Source organism: Monodelphis domestica, chromosome 4, assembly GCF_027887165.1.
Source record: "Monodelphis domestica isolate mMonDom1 chromosome 4, mMonDom1.pri, whole genome shotgun sequence".
Taxonomy (NCBI): domain Eukaryota; kingdom Metazoa; phylum Chordata; class Mammalia; order Didelphimorphia; family Didelphidae; genus Monodelphis; species Monodelphis domestica.
Genome location: NC_077230.1, coordinates 98,890,408 through 98,911,931, shown reverse-complemented (window position 1 = coordinate 98,911,931; position 21,524 = coordinate 98,890,408). Strand labels below are relative to the sequence as shown.

The 21,524-nt window shown below is 34.6% G+C and overlaps 1 protein-coding gene across 6 annotated transcripts in view; it reads left to right on the top strand.

Moving 5' to 3' along the window:
- Positions 1-21,524, top strand: part of STAG1 (STAG1 cohesin complex component) — a 384,901-nt gene that overhangs the window by 34,377 nt on the left and 329,000 nt on the right. For 2 of the 6 annotated variants that reach the window (XM_056793655.1, XM_056793656.1), the window contains one exon: positions 6,787-6,943. The exons of 3 other annotated variants lie outside the window; for them this stretch is intronic. The gene's annotated coding sequence lies outside the window, so the exon portion shown is untranslated. Of the gene's footprint in view, positions 1-6,786; positions 6,944-8,125; positions 8,249-21,524 lie in introns of all 6 variants that reach the window. One more of the 6 variants, XM_056793657.1, reaches the window with a different exon arrangement.

The following is a 21,524-nucleotide window of genomic DNA, read 5'->3' as shown; positions in this document are numbered from 1 at the left end:
AGGTGTTGCTCACATACAGTACTACTCTCCAGTGACATAATCCTTTGTGTGGCGCCTTGTTCTGAGAGTAACTGAATGAGAACGAGGAGCCACGCAAAGGATTATGTGGCTGCACAATGGAAGACGTCAGCATGGTGAGCAGTGATCTGGGGGAGGGCATTCTGCACTGTATATACTGCTGCCTGGCATAGTGGTGGTGGTGATGGGCCTGTGTAAGGTGTGACAGGCCCAACACAGCCAGCGCTGCAGCCTCTGCTATCCCAGACAGCAGTATATAGATTTGTTCAGTTTTTTTATAGTTTGACCCTCCAACAGTCTGAGGGACAGTGAACTGGGCCCCTTGGTAAAAAGTTTGGGGACTCTTGCTCTAAACCTATCAGCTTTCTATCTGGAGGTGGATAGCATTATTCATCATTAGTCCTGGAATTTTGGTGGATCATTGTATTGGTCAATTAATATATCTTTTACTATTGATTATATTAATGATATAGCTGTAACTATGTTCATTTTTCTCCTAGTTGTGCTCACTTCATTTTGCATCAGTTCATAGTAGTCTTTCCAGGTTTTTCTGAAATATTTCTTCATCATTTCTTATCGCACAATAGTCATGTTATTTCTCTAGCAATTTCCAGACAATTTGAAATGCATACTTGTAAGTGCTTAATGTCTGTATACCTTTCTTTCACCTCAGAAACCAACTGAGGTCTTGCCCTCTTTTCCCAGTGACTGCAGAGTCCAACTACATCCAGGTTGCTCCATAGTACCTGGCATCAGATAACCCTCCGTCTCCCTCATTAGTCAATCTTTAATAAATGATAGAATGCTCCACTTTTAATACTCTCACCCTCCTCAACCAGTTGCTACATTCAGACCTCCAATTGTAGCTTTGGTAGCAGAGATTACAGATAATAATTAAATCAGTTTTCATCCTGGAAACCCAGAGAAGGAACTATCATTAACACATTTTCTTTCCTGAAAAGGAAAAGCTGATTTATTACGAACATGGCTTCCAGGAGGTTGAATACCTGTCCTGGGCAGTCAGATGCATAATAACACAGTTGTTTGTTTACTAGCAGAGACAAACTTCTTGCCCTAAAATGGGAGAGTGTCATTTTGCCAGCTGGGTTAGGTTTAGAACCACTTGATTTAAGTGCTCCAAAAAGCATAAGAAACCCAGTCAGGTAAGAATAACTACCTTGTACTTAGGGGGAATCATCTAGTCCTATGCCCACTACAACATGGTATCACCATTCCTATGTCCAAGTTGGCACCAGGTCCACTTCTCTTTTACTATTATAATGGCTCCAATTTGGCCATTTCACATATGTGTTGATATACTTCACAAACAATTGTATGCAGTGAGAAGCAACGGCATTTCTCCATTGGGCCTCACTGCAAAGTATAGAGAGCCTTTGATTGTCTGGAACTGTATTTTCTAAGTCTCAGTTTACTTATTTATTTATTTTTTGACTTGGAAATTTTTATTTAATTAATTTAGAAAGTTTTTCCATGGTTACAAGATTCATGTTCTTTCCCTCTTTCCCTCCAATCCATCTGTAGCCGACTCACAATTCCACTGGGTTTTGATATTTGCACTAGAGTGATCATATAGTCTACATCCCCAATCATATCCCTATCAACACATAAAGCAATTGTTTTTCTTCTGTTTCTGCTCCCACAGTTTTTTCTCTGAATGTGCATAGTGTTCTTTCTTATAAGTCCCTCAGAACTGTCCTGGATCATTGCATTGCTGCTAGTAGAGAAGTCCATCCATTACATTCGATTGTACCACAGTGTATCCGTGTATAAAGTTCCCCTGGTTCTGCTCCTTTCACTCTGCATCAATTCCTGGAAGTCATTCCAGTTCACATGGAATTCCTTCAGTTCATTATATTCCTTTCAGTACAATAGTATTCCATCACCAACATATACCACAATTTGTTCAGGTATTTCCCAATCAGAGGGCATCCTCTCATTTTCCAATTTTTTGCTACCGCAAAGAGTGCCCCTATAAATATTTTTGTGCAGGTCTTTTTCCTTATGATCTCTTTGGGGTACAAACCCAGCAGTGCTATGGCTGGATCAAAGAGCAGGCAGTCTTTTAGTGCCCTTTGGGTGTAGTTCCAAATTGCCATCCAGAATGGTTGGATCAATTCACAACTCCACCAGCAATGTGTATTGATGTCCCGAATTTGCCACATCCCCTCCAACATTTATTATTTTCCTTTGCTGTCATGTTAGCCCATCTGCTGCTAGGTGGGAGTTGGTACCTCAGAGTTTTTTTTGATTTGCATTTCTCTGATAAGAGATTGAGAACACTTTTTCATGTGCTTATTAATAGTTTTGATTTCTTTATCTGAAAATTGCCTATTCATGTCCCTTGCCCATTTATCAATTGGGGAATGGCTTGATTTTTTGTACAATTGATTTAGCTCTTTGTAAATTTGAGTAATTTAGGTCTCCTTAGTTTATGAGCAACTTGAGGGCAAAGATTATCTTTTGCTTCTTTGTATCCCTAGTACTTAGCACAATACCTGCTACATAGGAGGTATTTAATGCTTATTAAATTGAATTGATTTTGACCTGATATAAGGCCATTACTCTGGAATTACAGTATTTGAAGAATTTATGCTCCATACTTCAAGGCTCTTACAGTCTTGCAGTTTGGTGCTCAATCCACTTGTAGGACTTGCCAAGGACCCCTCTTCCCTAGGAGAGTCTCTGTTAATGGATTAGTGGAAGCTGAATCCTGTTTGTATATACTTCTCATAACAGAGCCAGCTAGCACATGAAGTTCCAAAATCTCTGCTGTATGTCTGCTTCATTTAATGACTAAGATCTCAGCAGAAACTTGAATCTCTGGCTCATAGACCATATGACAGGTTCCTTGGCTTGCCACACCTGTTAGGACAGAATCCTACATTTGGCTGGTGTACAACTCCATTTAGTTGCCTTATAACTCTCACATTGTACAGTCCCTGAAAATCAAGAGGTCAGAATCTATCTGTTGAATATGCTGGTCCAGTTTATTTTTTAATCTTTTACTGTGCTGTCAGCTCAATTTATGGCAACAACAATCGGGAAATGCTGGTACCCTTCTGGGTAGTTCTTTTCTTGAGAATTTTTGTTTTACATCCTTTGACTATTAATTTGTCTTTTCAGTATTTTATGCCACTTCATATTTAGTTAATTGTTGATAATATGTTACACTCAATAGTCCTATTATTTTTTGGTTAAACTGCAATTTTGATTTCTCAGAGTTTGTTGTATTCCATAATTAGTAGCTATGTAGCATTTTCAGAAGAACATATATTAAGAGCAGACCATACACTAAATATTCATGTTATCAAACTTCACCTGGGCTCTCACAGCAACAAAGTAATCCTTTTATTGCTCCCTAATTGATGATTCCCCTTCTCCCCACTAGAAGCTATTATAAACTTCTTTTTCCAACTCCAAATAATCTTATATTTCTTTTCCTACCTTAGATGGACTTTATTGAAGTTATCTTAAGGGAACTTTCTTTTCTCCTTTCTCTTCATCATTACTGCTTTCCTCCAGTCTCTCATGGAGACAGCCTACCAAGGATTCTATCCTTTCTTGTCTTCTCCAACAATTTGTAACTTTGATCATATTTCTGTCTCTTTCTTCTCTTTTCTACTGGTTCTTTATTGACCCATCTGCAAGCTTGTCTAGCATTTTCCCTTTAAAAAAAACCTTCACTAGACTCTCTTGTTTTTTCAATCCTGTAAATCTTTCTTTCCTTGGCCAAGCTCCTGAAAAACCTTGTCTATAATCCTTGTCTTACATTTTATCTCTACTCTTACTCCTCAGCCTCTTGTATTGTGTTTTCTGACTTCATCCCTTAACTGAAGCTGCTTATTCAGTAATTAATAATGTACCTTCATTGGTGTATCTGATGGCCTAACTCTTAAATGCTTTTCCTATCTGCTATATTTGATACTGTTCATCATCCATTACTAATCTGATCCTCCTAATTTCTTAGCTTCTTTTGCTTATCATCTGTATCATGCCCCCCCCCCCCCATTTGTGCACATTCATCAAATCTATAGTTCTAGGAGGCTTTCTCTTCTATCTCTGTACTTTCTCTTATGAATTTCATCAGTTCCTAATAGTTTGGTTATAATCTATGCATATATATCCAGCCCTAGTCCATTACAACGAATTTCACTTTTTCCTCAGTACTTCCTATATCTTAATAGACTTTCAATTCTACATTACCAGTGGCCTGTTGGATATTTCCGATATTGTCCATCCTTGTAAATTAAATTCAGAATCACTCAGAAGAGTTTGGCAGGGAAGCTACACAAGACAAAAACTAAGTCAATGAAGAATTTTTATTTTTGGGTTATGATAGACAGTTTTGATGGACTGTGATCTTGGCCCAGAACTGAGAAATAGAGTGGGCTGGTTTGTATCTGGGAAATTATATAGGAATTTCTCTGAAGGGGAAAAAAAGACATCTTATTTCAAGCTTAGTTCTGTGAATAAAAAAGAGCAGTCACTAGTAGGGCCCCCAAGGAAAAACCCTCCTGGGTAAAAGATTTTATATGATTTTAGCTCTGATTGAGATGAATAAGCTGGAAGCTTTAAAGATCAGAATAGAATTCCAAAGGAATACTTCAGAGCTCAAGGTGGAAGGTAACATACCTTAAAAATCATCTATTCCAGAGGTACCAAACCTGGGGCTCTGTTGAGAATTCCCAAACTCCTGGAACTAGATTAAAACGTAATTTGGAAATACTAAAAATACAAATAAAAATATACTAGAACACAGATAATAGTAGAATGCCATTATCTAAGCCAATATATAGCCCATGGGGATCTTTTATGTAAGGTTTAATAGTCTGAATTTTTATTTGAGTTTAATATCATTGGTCTAATCCAAATCCTTCAATTTACACAGGCTCAAAAGAAATAATTTATATAAGGTAATTTGTAAATTTTAAAGTGGTATGTAAATATATGCTGTATCAATGAACAAACATTTATTTTGACATTTATTTTAAGTATTTCCCCATTACATTTTAAAAAATTGTTCTAAATTCCCTTCCTCTGGCCCTTCCCCCACCCCTTGAGAAAGGCAAGTAGTGTATCAGTTATGCATATGAAGGACGTCATGTTAAACATTTCCATATTAGTTACCTATAAGAATTTATTTTCCAAGTAATGTCTTAGGCTCTGGGCAATTCTCATTCAGAGATAAAAATGATTCCTATTCATAATTATAATTATTATAGGAAAAGAAATAGGAAGACAAGTGATTTACCTAAAGTCACTAAAATTGTAAGCTGACTTCACTTCAAATCCGAGACATCTGTTTGCATCCACATTCAACTGTTCTTTATACTTTCATACATTGAACTTCAAATCTCAAAAGGAGAGGAGGAATAAGGAACAAATAAAATTAGGTTCACAGGAGTAGAGTTTGAATTAGTGCAAAAGCCATATAATTTAATGCTGAATCAGGGAAAATTTAATCTTGAGGGAATTAATAGATGTATGCATGAATTAAGTTTTATAGTACTGATTTGTCAAGGTTTCTTTGCTTGTGGCAGTGTTTTTGACAATATTCCTCTTTTACTTAAAAGAGGGCTTGAATGTTGGCCAAATCCCATCCTTAACTTCTTTGTCAGCTTTGTGTGTAGCCTGGTCATCTGTGACAAAAGAGCAGCTAAGTGGTTCAGTGGATAGAATGTTAGGCTCGGCATCAGGAAGACTTCCATGAACTCTGACCTAAGACACTTATTAGCTGTGTGACTCTGGGCAATTCACTTATCCCTGTTTGCCTCAGTTTTCTCATCTGTAAAATAATCTGGAGAAGAAATGGCAAACACTCCAGTATCTTTGCCAAGAAAACCTTAAATGGAGTCACAAAGAATTGGAAACAACTAAACAAAAATCTGTGAGAAAATCATATCTAACTAAAACTTTCATTCCAGTTTCAAATGCTATTATCATTTTTTTTATTGGAAATGTTGGTAAATGGAAATACCCATGTTCTCTGGTATGCTGTGTAATCCTTTCAACTTTTTCACATAGTGATAGTATGTTTTAGTTGTGAGCCAGTCTTTTTGTGTTGAAACTGAAACTTAGAATCTCAAATTTAATCATTTACCATATTTGGAATTACTGTGAGACTTGTAATTGAGGAATTCAAGTTTCCAATAACATCTTAAGATTTTTACTCTGGAGAAAGAAGGTGATAATTAAAAAATATATTTTCTTGGGTGAAAATTCCTTTGTCCTCAGAAATTTATTTAAGAGGCCAAAAGAAGTGATATCAATATTGAGGCAAAACAAATGAGACTTCTGGACTTTTGGAGTCTTCAGAATTATTTGAATTACATCCTCACTGTGCTAACTGCTCATGGGAGTTCTCAAATTAGTTACAATGCATAATCATTTAATAAAAGTTCAATCACATCTAATAAGCATGCTTGAATCTTTTTATTTCTGATTTTAATAATAGTTTAATACCTTTTGTCTTTCTCTTTGTATTTAATAGACAAAATTTAAGTGATTTGTTTAAATTTTCCCACCTTTAAAATGTTTTCTCTGTTGTTTAGTAATGACTTCAGTTTTTTCCTCCTCTATCCTAATATCTATATTATCCTCTGACTCAAATATTGACTCAAATTCAAAGAATTCAAAAATTGTTTAATATACTTTCCTCATGTCCAATATAGTAACCTAAATTAAATAGAATAGCTAGCATGGTTTTGACAGTGGCTTTTTTTAGTTATTTGTTTTATTGTTGTTCAGTCTTTTTAGTGACATCCAACTCTTCATGACCTCATTTGAAGTTTTCTTGGCAAAGATACTGGAGTGGCCTACTGTTTCACTTCAACTTATTTTACAGATGAGGAAACCCAGAAATAGAGGCAAACAGGGTTGTGACTTACCCAGGGTCATCTAATTGGTAAGTGTCTGAATCCAGATTTTAACTTGGGAAGAAGAGTCTTTTTGACTCCAGGACCAACATTTCATCCAGTATTCTACCTAGCTGCCCCTTTATTTGTTTAGTCTTCCTCAGTTTATGAAAATGTAAGTAAATAATGTTGAAAATGTTTTACAAACAGGTTCAGCTTTTAAAATCTTTATTTTTATTCCAAATATTATTCCTCTTTGCCGACATTAATGGCTTGGTCAAGTCAAGAAGGTATTTTCTAAGTTATATTTGACTAAATGATAGGTGTATCCAATACCATGCCACAATACCTAGGAATTTTCTGGGATGCGTGTTTTTGATCTTGAATATATTCAGAGTGTTTGTTTATAAGAATTTTAAAATGTGTATATATTATTAATGGTGGAAAATTAATGTTACTTTATCAGTTTTGCATAAATATTCTATAAAATTAAACATAGATATTTTTGCCATTGTATTTTAGAGCAAATTTTCATTTAAATTTATTGATATTTCACTAATAAAGGAAAGTCAAATTTTTTCATGACCTTTATTGAAATATTATACTTTAGTAAACATAGTACTTTTTGTTAATTTGTATGTTAATTATTAACCTGATCCTGTTATAAATCATATAATGTAGAATTTTTTTATGTGTAATAAACAGACTACATTGCTCACCATTTCATTTGGGTAATGTTATGCTGAGCTTTGGTTGTTAATTGATAGATGTGGAATCCTCTCTGTGTGAGAGCACTTAAAATGCATAACACGAAGCTCTGAAAGCAGCTGTTGCTATAGCAACTCTCAGGTCACTAGCAACTCAGCTCACATGATTGGCTGTTAATGGAGACCTAATATGTTTGAAAAGAGAATTGAGCAAATGGGAGGGGGTTTTAGGGAAAATAACTTAAATCTTTTTAAGTATGTAAGGGAAAAGCACAAATTTCACACAATACTGTAATAAGACAGGAGTAGATTGACCAAGAATTAAATAAACTATAATTTTATTTTCTTTTAAAGGGGTTTTCAAAGCCTATATATATATATCATATAAACCATATATATATAATTTGGAAGTTTATGTCATCTTTTTTATTATAACATTGTGCAGTGGTACAATGATTTAGCATTTTAACCATACAAGCTAAAATAACTGCTTTTGGATTCTGTGTTGTTTTTTTTTAACCCTAGAATCCTACCTCAGAGGAAGCAAAAGGGTCATGTGTTGTAATCAGTGGTATAGGCAGAGATGTACTAGATCAGACTGTTTTCATTTAGATCTTCGAGGAAGCCCCTTAAACCTTCTGCTCAGAGGTATGGGAATGGAAGATTTAGAGATGATATATGTGTATATTTTAAATTTTTAAACATATATTAATAGGATTAAAGTCCATATTTCATAAGATAGGTTTAAAGCTAGATGCTAACTCATATCATCTGTTTCAATCTTCTCATTCTATAAGATAAGGAACATTCGACAATCATCATTAAAACAAATTCAGTCAACAAGAGTTTATTAAGCACCTGCTATAAGTCAGACTCTTATGAGTGCTGAGGATAAAAGTAATATGAATTAATCCCTATGTGGAGAGTGTTTACACTATTACTGGGAAAACTACCATTACCCTTGCAAGTATGTTGTGTGCAGATTAAATATAAACTGAAGAAATACAAATATATACAGAATAATTGAATACTAGAAAGACTATTAGCAGTTAGGGAAAGGTCAAGAAAGGCATTGTTGTAGGTTGAGTTTGAGCTAAATCTTGTGGGGTTCCATGAGTTAAGCAATCTAAAGAGTGCATCCTAGGTATGTTTGAAGATTAATGCAAAGGCACAGAAATATGAGGAAAAGAGTAAAATCCAACCTGACAGGAATAATATTCAAGAAAGAATTTGGGGCCCAGTGTGAGGGTCTTTAAAAAAAAAGAGAAATTTGTAATTTTTTTCTATAAGCAAAAGAAAGCTATTGGCACAGTCTCATCTGCACTTAAGGAAACTTATTTTAGTAACATTATGTAGTAGGATGGAGTGAAATAGGGAGATACTTAGAGTTAGAGAAACCAGTTGTGAGGCTATTAACATAATCTCGGTGAGAGGTAATGAGGGTAGTTGTGTTAATTGAGAGAAACAAGGAGTTGTGAGGGATGTTGAGAGATGCTGTGGAAAATGATTAGAGCATTGTAACATTAGATTACATAAAGTGTAACTAACTGGTTTGTTACAAATTGACATTTAAAGATTTCTTGTGTCCATTTTAAAAAATTGATGTGGATGCGAGGCTTAACAAGAAATTTTGCTGACATTATGATGATTTTGAAAATAAAGATGAAATGTTTAATTCATATTTGGTCAATATTTTCACATAAATGAAGTCCTTAAAACCAACTTTGGCAAATAAGTTATGCTGCTTGGTTTTAAAAGATCGAGGAAATTGGACTTTTTAATTTGCAGGATTGGGTGAGTCTTGTTATAAAAAATACTAAGTAATTAGTTATATATTTGGTTATCTTTATATTTCAACTGTACCTTTTGATTGAAAAAGAGACTATTTAACAAATACTTTTAAAGTGACTACTTTGTTCAGTACACCTCCAATTTTAAAACACTGTGAAGGTGAGCAGAATATATTTACCAGTATAACAAATATTTTTAAAATAATAAATTAGTACATTTATGTCCTATTTACAGAAAGTACAGTAAATTCCTGAAACCTGTGAGTAGAATCTAATTTCCCATTGAATATCAGAATTTTAGAGTTGTCTTTTTATATTAATTAATGAATTATCTTCAATTGATGATTTTTGACAGTTCTTTGCTGTTTTTCATTTACTATGACAAATTACATGTAAACATACTTAAAGTATGATACTTAAGGGACTCTACCAGGCATTTTTTTGTAAAACAAAGGAACACTTGTTATCTAATTTACTAGTTATGTAGAACAAGATTTATATTATGTTTTCTTAAAATAGGGACAGGAGTACAAATTTTATTAAAGCTAACTTTTTCAATATTTACTTCCTTTGCCATCCATTTAACTTTGTTAATTGTCTCTGTTTTCTAGTTATTTCTCTCATTCATTATGTTAATTGTGTTATATTGTTGTTTAGTTATTTTATTAGAGTGCAACTCTGTGATCCTGTTTGAGGCTTTCTTGACAAATATTATAGTAGTTGGCTATTTCCTTCTTTAGCTCATTCGACAGATGAGGAAACTGAAGCAAATGATCAAGTGATTTGCCCAGGGTGGCCCCAATAAGTGTATGAGTCTAGATTTGAACTCAGGTTTCCTGTCTTCTGGATCATGTGCTACCTAGCTGCCCCTTTTATATTTTTTTACACTGTTGTATAATTAATAACAAATAAAAAGTCAGATTTGTTGATTAAATCTTCTGTAGTCAATGCTTTTTACTTCATGACTACCCATAATATATTTACCTTCTTGAAATCTGAATTGCTTTAATGACTTGCTAGTTATCAATTCCAGTGGACTTTTCCCATTTATGTATTGATTTCTCTAGACTTCAATAGTTTCAAGGTACGTGAAACTTTGGTGTAATTTTCTTTAAATAATCACAATACCAAACTCCTTTTACGACACAAACATGGTACTGATTCCAAAACCAGGCAGGTCAAAAACAGAGAAAGAAAACTATAGACCAATCTCCCTAATGAATATAGATGCAAAAATCTTAAATAGGATACTAGCAAAAAGACTCCAGCAAGTGATCAGAAGGGTCATCCACCATGATCAAGTAGGATTTATACCAGGGATGCAGGGCTGGTTCAATATTAGGAAAACCATCCACATAATTGACCACATCAACAAGCAAACCAACAAGAACCACATGATTATCTCAATAGACGTAGAAAAAGCCTTTGATAAAATACAACACCCATTCCTATTAAAAACACTAGAAAGCATAGGAATAGAAGGGTCTTTCCTAAAAATAATAAACAGTATATATCTAAAACTATCAGCTAATATCATCTGCAATGGGGATAAACTAGACGCATTCCCAATAAGATCAGGAGTGAAACAAGGATGCCCATTATCACCTCTACTATTTGACATTGTACTAGAAACACTAGCAGTAGCAATTAGAGAAGAAAAAGAAATTGAAGGCATCAAAATAGGCAAGGAGGAGACGAAGTTATCACTCTTTGCAGATGACATGATGGTCTACTTAAAGAATCCTAGAGATTCTACCAAAAAGCTAATTGAAATAATCAACAACTTTAGCAAAGTTGCAGGATACAAAATAAACCCACATAAATCATCAGCTTTTCTATATATCTCCAACACAGCTCAGCAGCAAAACTAGGAAGAGAAATCCCATTCAAAATCACCTTAGACAAAATAAAATTATATACTACTTATAGTCCTATTTAAAATTGTTTCCCTCTCTCATTTCCCCTTGCCTCCTTTCCTATTTCTGTCTCCTTTCCTAAATATAAAGCTTACTTAGGATGCTAGGGTTTTTTGTTTTTTGAATATATTTTTTATTAGACATATTTTTGTACTTTTGCTTAATATAAGCCAGTAGTGGTAGCTTTACATTATTAGATGATCTCATTCACTACCTATGACTTGACTTATCACTTCTATACAAAGCACTCTTGAATTTATATTTCAGTCCCACAATTGCTATACCTTTTTAGTTCTAGTTATGAAAGGGCCTTGAGTGTCAGGACTTAGATTTTATGCTTATTTGTGAGTAGCAGGAAGCCTATGAAGGTTTTTGAAATTAAGATTATATAGAGTGGTACATTAAGAATAGTACTTGGGTTATGATGTGAAATATATAGAGTTGAGAGGGGCCAACTTTGAAGCAGGAAAACCAGTTATATAGTAGTTTAGTTGTAATATGTTCATTTAATTTACTTTTATAAGGATCTAGTTGACACAAGGGCTTACACTTTAGGATACTGACATTGGGAATGGATAGAAGGATTGGGTACATAAGGTGTTCTGGATCTTATTAAGTGTAACAGGATAGAGAGAAGGACCTCTGCAGGTAGTCTCCATTTTAGCTTTTATGATTAGGAAAATGAAGATATTCCAAAGAAACCCAGAAATTTTGGGAAGAGGGGAAAGAATGAATCAAAATATTTTCGGGAGACAAATTTGACATCTTGTTTAGGATTTTTGGGTGAACCAGAAATCAATTCAAAATCTATCTTTGAAGCATTGGGAAATAGTTTGGGTTGAGATATATTTTTGATAGTCATTTTCAGCAAGTTTTTAAGATAGAATACAGACTAAAAAGTTCACCAAGGACAGAACTTTGGGAGACACTTGTGTTTAGGGTGGAAGGAGGATGAACATCTCACAAATGAGAAGATGAATTTCATTTTCAACTGAAATTGAAAGAGGACAAAAATATTTAAAGCAGGGGCAAAGCCAAGATAGCAAAGAAGGTACACAGATCCACCTGATCCCTACCAAATTACTCTCCAGACAACTGTGATATAATGCTTCAATATGAATTCTAAAGCAGCATAACCTATGAAAAGATGGGATGAAATATTTTTTCAGTCCAAAATAGCTTTAACAGGCCATCATGAAAGACCTGTTGCACTGAGGTGGAAGTAGGGTGCAAAGCAGCATGCCAAAGGTAGGCCTCACCACAGCAACATGCATTGAGGACAGCAGAATCAGCAGCAAAGACTTCCTTAGCTATTAAACACAGACAGTAAAGGGGGTTGGACATTTGCTCAGAAGGAGATAACAAGGGTTGCTTTGTTGACTTTGGGTATAAGACTGGTCACACTGCTTATCCTAGTCCTGAGTTACAGTCTCAGGGTCAGGAGAAGCACGAACACACATGCATGCGTGTTCACGCACACACACACACGTACATATTTGTGGCTTCAGAATTGGAGATTGTGGTCATAGTTCCAAGATGGAAAAGAATGCTTGTGGTTGTCCTTACGTTATATTACCTTGGAAGAACTAAAAACATAGCACCCCAGAGCTAGTTCAGAAGGTAGCTGCACAAATAACCTGAAACTTGGAATAGTGCTCACTTCCCCATAGGAACAGAGCCCAACTTTAATAGTTATTTAAGTTAAAAGACTAGATAATGAGCAAATAACAAAAAAAAGAAACAATATAGAAAGTAATATTTGGTGGCAATGGAAGAACTAAGAAAACCATTTAATAAATCTAGGAATTGGTTTTATAAAAATCAACAAAATTGATAAACTATTGATTAATAAAAAAAGAAGAAAACCAAACACTAGCATTAAAGATGAAAAAAATGACTATGTCACCAGTGAAGATGAAATTAAAGTAATTATTAGGAGTTATTTTGCCTAAATATATGAAAACAAATTTTAACAATGAAATAGAATTCCTACAAAAATAAACTGCCTAAGCTATAAAAACAAGAAATAGAATACTTATTGAATAAACCTCTTTCAGAAAAAGGAATCAAACAAACCAAAATAAACTTTCTAAGAAACAAAACATCAAGACCAGATGGATTTACAAGGGAATTTTGCCAAACATTTATGGATCACTAATTCCAAAATTAAAGAAATTATTTGAAATGATAGGTAACAAACTCCTTTTATGAAACAAATATGATGCTGTAATCTAAACCAGGAAAAGCTAAAACAACCTCAGCAATCAATATGGATGCAAAAATCCTAAAAATACTAGCTAGGAGGCTATAACAATATGTCACAAATACAATACATTGTGACTAACCAGGATTTATTCCAGGAATGTAGGGATGGTTTAGTAAAAGGAAAATCATCAATATAATTATGTTAACAATTATATAAAATAAGTTTTTGACAAAAATAACACATTTCTATTTAAATCACTGGAAAGCATAGATTTTTTGGATTTTTTTCTTAAAAATGACACATCATCACCCTAATAGTCAACAAGTATTATACAGAAAAGCTAGAAGCCTTCCCAATAAGATCAGGAGTGAAACAAGGATGTGCATTATCATCAATATCATTTAACAGTGTTAGAAATACTAGCAGTAGCAATAAGAGACAAAAAAGAAATTGAAGGAATCAGAAACAAAGAGGTAATAAAACTATTTACTGATGACACGATCGCCTATGTGGGAAAATGTAGAAATTCAACGAAAAAGTTGAAATTAGTAATGATTTTAGGAAAGTAGTAAGATATAAAATAAATCCATAAAAATCATCAGCATTTTTATATATTAATGAAAAAATTTACAAAAAGGGATAGAGGTAATCCTTTCAAAATAACCAGATCAGATAAAATACCTGGGTATATACTTGCCAGAACAAACCCAGGTGGGCAAAAAAGACTAAAACACAAACTTCAGAAGAAGACAACAAAGTCAATATGCTGCATCAACAACCTCCAAGAAAAATATAATTTGGTCCTGCATCCAAAAAGAATTAATAAAGAAGCTCTTAAAATGGATTTAAAAAAATAAAAGAGAGGTAGAGGAAAAATGGGGGTGGGTTGGAATGAGAATGATACTAGACAATCATGGGAAAGGCCAACAGCTTCATAAGAGGGATATCCAAAAGACACTGAAGAAAATAATGCCTTAAAAAACTAAATAGGCAAAATGGAAAGAGGCACAGAAATCCACTGCAGAGAAGAATTTCTTAAAAGCAGAACTGGCCAGATGAAAAAAAATATGAACAAAAAATGTACTGAAGAAAACTTCTTAAAAGGCAATATTGGCCATGTGGAAAAAGAAATACCCAAATTCACTAAGGAAAAGAACTCTTTCCAAACAAGAATTGTCCAAATGGTAAGGCATGTACAAAAGCTCATTCAAGAAGATAATGCTATAAAAATGAGAATTGGGCAAGTGGAAGCTAATGACTCCCATCAGACATTAAGATCAGTCTTAAGTCAAAAGTATGAAAAAATAGAAGAGAATGTGAAATACCTCATTGGAAAAACTAACAAATTAATATAGGAGAGGCAATCTCAGAATTATTGGACTTCCTGAAAGTCATGATTCAAAAAAAAGAGCATAGCCATTCTTTTGAGAAATTATCAAGGAAAATTGCCCTATTATTCTAGAAGAAGAGGATGAAAAATAAATAGAGCCTACCAATCACCTCATGAAAGAGACCTCAAAAGGATAACTCCCAGGAATATTATGGCAAAATTCCAGAGCTCCCAGATCAGGGAGAAAATATTACAGCAAGAAAGAAACAATTCTAATATAGAACCACAGTCAGATTAACACAAGATTTAGTAGCTTCTACATTAAAGGATTGGAGGGCCTGGAATATGATATTCCTGAGGACAAAGGAACTAGAACTTCACCAAAAATCACTTGCTCAGTAAAATTGAGCATACTTCTTGGGGGGGAGGGGGGATGTACATTCAATAAAATAGAGGACTTTCAAAAATTCCTGATGAAAAGACCAAAGCTGTTTGGAAAATTTGGAAAATTGAATACTCAAGAAAAGCATAAAAAAGCTAAGTAAGAAAGGGAAATGAAAAGATATTCCATAAGATTAAACTGTTTACACACCTACATTGGAAGATAATTCTTGTAACTCCTAAGAACTTAATAATTATTAGGGCAACTAGAAGTAATATATAAACAGAGAGCAAGAGTATGAGTTTAACATGATGAGATAATATCTTTAAAAAAAACCCCAAGAACTGAGAAAGAACCATATTCTCATCAAAATTGGCTCAAAAGAGGGCAGAATGTACAGCATCAATTGGGTATAGAAATCTGTCTTACCGTACAGTAAAATGGAAGGGGAACAAGATAACAGGAGGAGGTCTGATAGAAAAGAGGCGAAATTTTGGGATGTGAGGGTCAGAAGCTAAACCCTTTTGTGGAGGGGGCAGGATTAAAGAGAAAAAAGGATAAATAGCAGGGAAATAGGATGGAGAGTTAATACACAGTAACCATAATGGTAGAAAAACACTTTTTTACACATCTCTGTAATAAAAGCCTCTCAATTCATAGAGAAATGAGTCATGTGTAATAATACAAGTAATTCCCCAATTAATAAGTAGTCAAAGGATATGAACAGGTAGTTCTCAGCAAAAGTAACAAAAGCTCTCTATTGTCTGGTGGAAAAAAGTTGCTAAATTGCTATTAATTAGAGAAATGGAAATTAAAACAACTCTAAAGTTCCTCACTCCACACCTTTCAGATTGGCTATTATGACAGAAAAGGAAAAAGGACAAAACTTGGAGAGGATGTAGGAAAATTGAGACATTTGTGGGAATTGTGAATTGATTCAACTACTCTGGGGAGCAATTTGTACCTGTGCCTAAAGGACTATAAAAGAATACTTCCCTTTTGATCCAGCAATACTATTACTAGTTTTGTATCCCAGAGAGATTAAAAAAAGGGGGAAGGACTTTTTTAAGTCCAAAAATATTTAAAGCAGCTTTTTTTTTTTTTGTGGGGGAAAGAATTGGAAAGTAATAAGCTATCCATAAATTGGAAATGGATGAATAAGTTATAATATATGTGTTGGAATTACATTGGAGGATCTCAGAAAGACTTATCTGAACTGAAGCAGAGTGAAATGAGCAGAACTAGGAGAATATTGTACACAGGAACAGTAATAATATACGGTGAACAACTGTGAATAACTTAGCTATACTCAGCAATATGATGATCCAAACTTAGCTATACTCAGCAATATGATGATCCAAAACAATTCCAAAGCATTCTTGATAAAAAGATGCCATCTGCTTCCCGTGAAAGAACTAATGGAATCTGAATCCAGACCAAAATAAACTTTGTACACTTTCTCAGTTTTTTATGTTTGAGTTTCTTTCCACAAAAGGATTAATATGGAAAAATGTTTAACATGATTGCACATGTAAAATGTATATCAGATTGCATATCATCATCTCAGAAGGGGGGAAAGGAAAAATGAGAGAATTTGAGACTCAAAAGTTCTTTCTTAAAATGTTGGAAACTTTTCACATGTAATTAGGGAAAATTAAATTTTCCATGAAAAAAAAAAAGAGGACAGTATCAGGGTGGTTAACAGTGTTAGTCCTGCATAGAACTCAAGTATGTAAAGGAAAATAGAAAAAGCAGTGGATTTGGTAATGAGACAATGTTTGCAGGGTAGAGTGTACATTCAGGAGACCTTTTGGGATCTAACCCAGATGACTAAGAATTAAGTAGATTATGAAGAGGAGGTAGAAGTACATACATCTAGATTCCCCTTTGTAAAAATTTAGCAGTGAATAGAAAAGTTAATTCACTTTGGCAGTGTCAAGAGAAAAAATTTTTTAAGAGTAGAAAAAGCTTGAATCGTAGGCTAAAGGAAATGGAAAGAGCTATTGAGGGGAAGAAATAGACGCCTTGTAGAGAAAGTGTGATTGGTGAAACAGGGTTGTAGATGAAATGAGAGGGGATGAAATTAATGGTACAAATGGATAATGATCTAATTTTTCCTCTGATAGTGGAGAGGGGAAGGAAAAAGATCAGAATATTGAGAGGTTAAAGGTTATTGTCACATGTGAATTAACTCAATTTCATTGACTTCATCTTCTTAGTTAGAGTACAGGGTGTTGGGCTTTGACAAAAGAAACAAAGATTTGGAATGCCCATTGTGATTTGTACTAGATTCAGATCTGTGAATGTGCTAGCGTATTTCTAGAGCTACTTAAGATTTTCAGTGAGATGCCTTTTAACCTCAAACTCAGTATGCATTTATTTTTCTGCTTTCATTAGAGCAGACTCCTTTCTCATGTCTAGGTTTCGTTTCTCATAATTACTACCAATCTTCTAGTTATTCAAGTTCAAGTCAACTGAGCAAATATTTATTAAAGGCCTGTTATGCGTAAAATACTATGCTAAGTACTAGTGACACAGAGATTAAAAAGAAAATACTTGGTATCATGGAGCTTCCATTCTACTTTTCCTCTGCCTGGTCACCAAGTGTTTTTAAAGTGCCAACTATGTAGTAGACATTTTGGTGAATGTTGGGGTCACATAGAAAGGCAAAAAATAGCCCTCCTCAAGGAGCTCACAGTCTTAAAAGAGGAGAAAACAGCTGTTACAACCAAGCTATAGATAAGATAAATTGAATATAATCAGCAAAGGGAAGCATTAAGGAGAATCAGGAAAAATTTCTTGTAGAGGATAAGATTTTAGTTGGAACTTGAAGGAAATTAAAGAAGCCAGGAAGTAGAGATAAGGGAAAGCATTTCGGGCATGACAATGAACAGGCAGTGAAAATACACGGAATTTATGATCAAAGGATATGAACAAACATTTTTAGATGAAGAAATCCAAGCTATCTTTAGTCCCTTGAACAAATGTTCTAAATCACTATTGATTAGAGAAATGCAAATTAAAACATACCTATCTGTTGGCTAATATGATAGTAATGATTAATGTTGGAGAAAATGGGGTGAAATTGTGACTAATGCATTGTTGGTGGAGTTGTGAATTGATCTAACCGTTCTGGAGAGCAATTTAGAACTATGCCCAGGGAGCTATAAAGCTGCATACACATTCCTTGATCCAGTAATACCACAAAGGGGAAAGGACCTACTTGTACAAAAAAGATTTATAGCATCTCTTTTTGTGGTGGCGAAGAATTAGAAATTGAGCAGATGGCTATCAATGAAGAATGACTGAACAAGTGGTAAATGATTGTGAATGAATAGTAATGTGTTATAAAATGAGCAGAATGGTTTCAGAAAAACCTAAGAAGACATATACAAACTAATGCAAAGTGATATGAGCAGAATGAGAATATCCTATACAGTAATAGCAATATTGTATGATGATCAACTGTAAAAACCTTAGCTATTCCAAGCAATACAATCATCTAAGACAGTTCTGAAGGACTTAGGACAATGAATGCTATTCACCTCCAGAGAAAGAATGAATGGAGTCTGAATACATAGTGAAGCATACTGTTTTTAACTTGTGTGTTTTTATTTTTGGATTTTGGTTTTATACGAGTGTTCTCTCACAATATGACCAATATGGAAATATGCTTTGCAAGATTATGCATGTTAATACAGATCAAATTGCTTGCCATCTCAGAGAAGGGGTAAGGAGGAAGAAAAATGCATAATTTTGGAAAATATGTAAGATTTTTATTACAGATGATTGAGAAAATATTAAATTGAAACAAAAAAGGAAACACATTGAATTATGAGATGGACTATCTTGTGGGAACAAAAGCAAGGAGGCCAATGGATATTGGATTACAGAGTCCTGTGGAAAGAAGAAAGTGTAAGAAAACTGGAAAGCTAGGAGCAGGTCAAGGTTATAAAGTGCTTTGAAAGCCAAATAGAGTATTTTATATTTCATTCAGGAGGTGATAGGGAGCCTCTAGAGATTATTGAATAGGAAGAGGTGATATGGTATCATGGTATCACCTGTGTTTTAAAAAGATCATGTTGGCAACTGAATGGGGAATGGAGTGGGGAGAGTACTTTTTTTTTAAACATTATTTTATTTGGTCATTTCCAAACATTATTCATTGGAAACAAAAATCATTTCTCCCCCCCTTCCCCCCCACCACTCCCATAGCCGGCGCATGATTCCACTGGGTATCACATGTGTTCTTGACTCGAACCCATTTCTGTGTTGTTGGTATTTTCTCTAGAGTGTTCATTTAGAGTCTCTCCTCAGTCATATCCCCTCCACCCCTGTAGTCAAGCAGTTGCTTTTCTTCGGTGTTTTTACTCTCACAGTTTATCCTCTGCTTGTGGATAGTGTTTTTTAGATCCCTGCAGATTGTTCAGGGACATTGCATTGTCCCTAATGGAGAAGTCCATTACCTTCGATTGTACCACAGTGTATCAGTCTCTGTGTATAATGATTTCCTGGTTCTGCTCCTTTCGCACTGCATGACTTCCTGGAGGTTGTTCCAGACTTCATGGAATTCCTCCATTTTATTATTCCTTTTAGCACAGTAGTATTCCATCACCAACATATACCACAATTTGTTCCAGCCATTCCCCAATTGAAGGGCATCCCCTCATTTTCCAATTTTTGGCCACCACAAAGAGTGCAGCTATGAATAATCTTGTACAAGTTTTTTTCCTTATTATCTCTTTGGGGTACAAACCCAGCAGTGCTATGGCTGGATCAGAGGGCAGACAGTCTTTTATCACCCTTTGGGCATAGTTCCAAATTGCCCTCCAGAATGGTTGGATCAATTCACAACTCCACCAGCAATGAATTAGTGTCCCTACTTTGCTGCATCCCCTCCAGCATCCATTACTTTCCATAGCTGTCATATTAGCCAATCTGCTAGGGGTGAGGTGATACCTCAGAGTTGTTTTTATTTGCATCTCTCTGATTAAAAGAGATGTAGAGCACTTTTTCACGTGCTTATTTATAGTTTTGATTTCTTTGGCTGAGAACTGCCTGTTCATGTTCCTTGCCCATTTATCAATTGGAGAATGGCTTGATTTTTTTGTACAATTGATTTAGCTCTTTGTAAATTTGAGTAATTAAACCTCTGTCAGAGGTTTTTATGAAGATTGCGTCCCAATTTGTTGCTTCCCTTCTGATTTTAGTTACATTGGTTTTGTTTGTACAAAAGCTTTTTAATTTGATGTAATCAAAATTGTTTATTTTACATTTTGTGACTCTTTCTAAGTCTTGCTTGGTTCTAAAATCTTTCCCTTCCCAAAGGTCTGACATGTTCACTATTCTGTGTTCGCCTAATTTTCTTATAGCTTCCTTCTTTATGTTCAAGTCATTCACCCATTTTGAATTTATCTTGGTGTATGTAGGGTGTGAGGTGTTGATCTAAACCTAATCTTTCCCACACTTTCCTCCAATTTTCCTAGCAGTTTTTATGAAATAGTGTATTTTTATCCCAAAAGCTGGGTTCTCTGGGTTTGTCGTATACTGTCCTACTGAGGTCACTTACCCCGAGTCTATTCCACTGATCCTCCTCCTTTCTGTCTCTTAGCCAGTACCAAGTTGTTTTGATGACCGCTGCTTTATAATATAGTCTGAGATCTGGGACTGCAAGGCCCCCTTCTTTTGTATTTTTTTTTTCATTATTTCCCTGGATATCCTTGATCCTTTGTTCTTCCAAATGAACTTTATTATTTTTTCTAGATCAGTAAAAAAAAATTTTGGAAGTTCCATGGGTATGGCACTAAATAGATAGATGAGTTTGGGTAGGATGGTCATTTTTATTATATTGGCTCGTCCTACCCAGGAGCAGTTGATGTTCTTCCAATTGTTCAAGTCTAGTTTTAGTTGTGTGGAGAGTGTTTTGTTGTAGTGTTCATATAGTTCCTGTGTTTGTTTCTGGAGATAGATTCTTAAGTATTTTATTTTGTCTAAGGTGATTTTGAATGGGATTTCTCTTCCTAGTTCTTGCTGCTGAGCTGTGTTGGAAATATATAGAAATGCTGATGACTTATGTGTGTTTATTTTGTATCCTGCAACTTTGCCAAAGTTGTTGATTATTTCAATTAGCTTTTTGGTTGAATCTCTAGGATTCTTTAAGTAGACCATCATGTCATCTGCAAAGAGTGATAACTTCGTCTCCTCCTTGCCTATTTTAATGCCTTCAGTTTCCTTTTCTTCTCTAATTGCTACTGCTAGTGTTTCTAGTACAATGTCAAATAGTAGAGGTGATAATGGGCA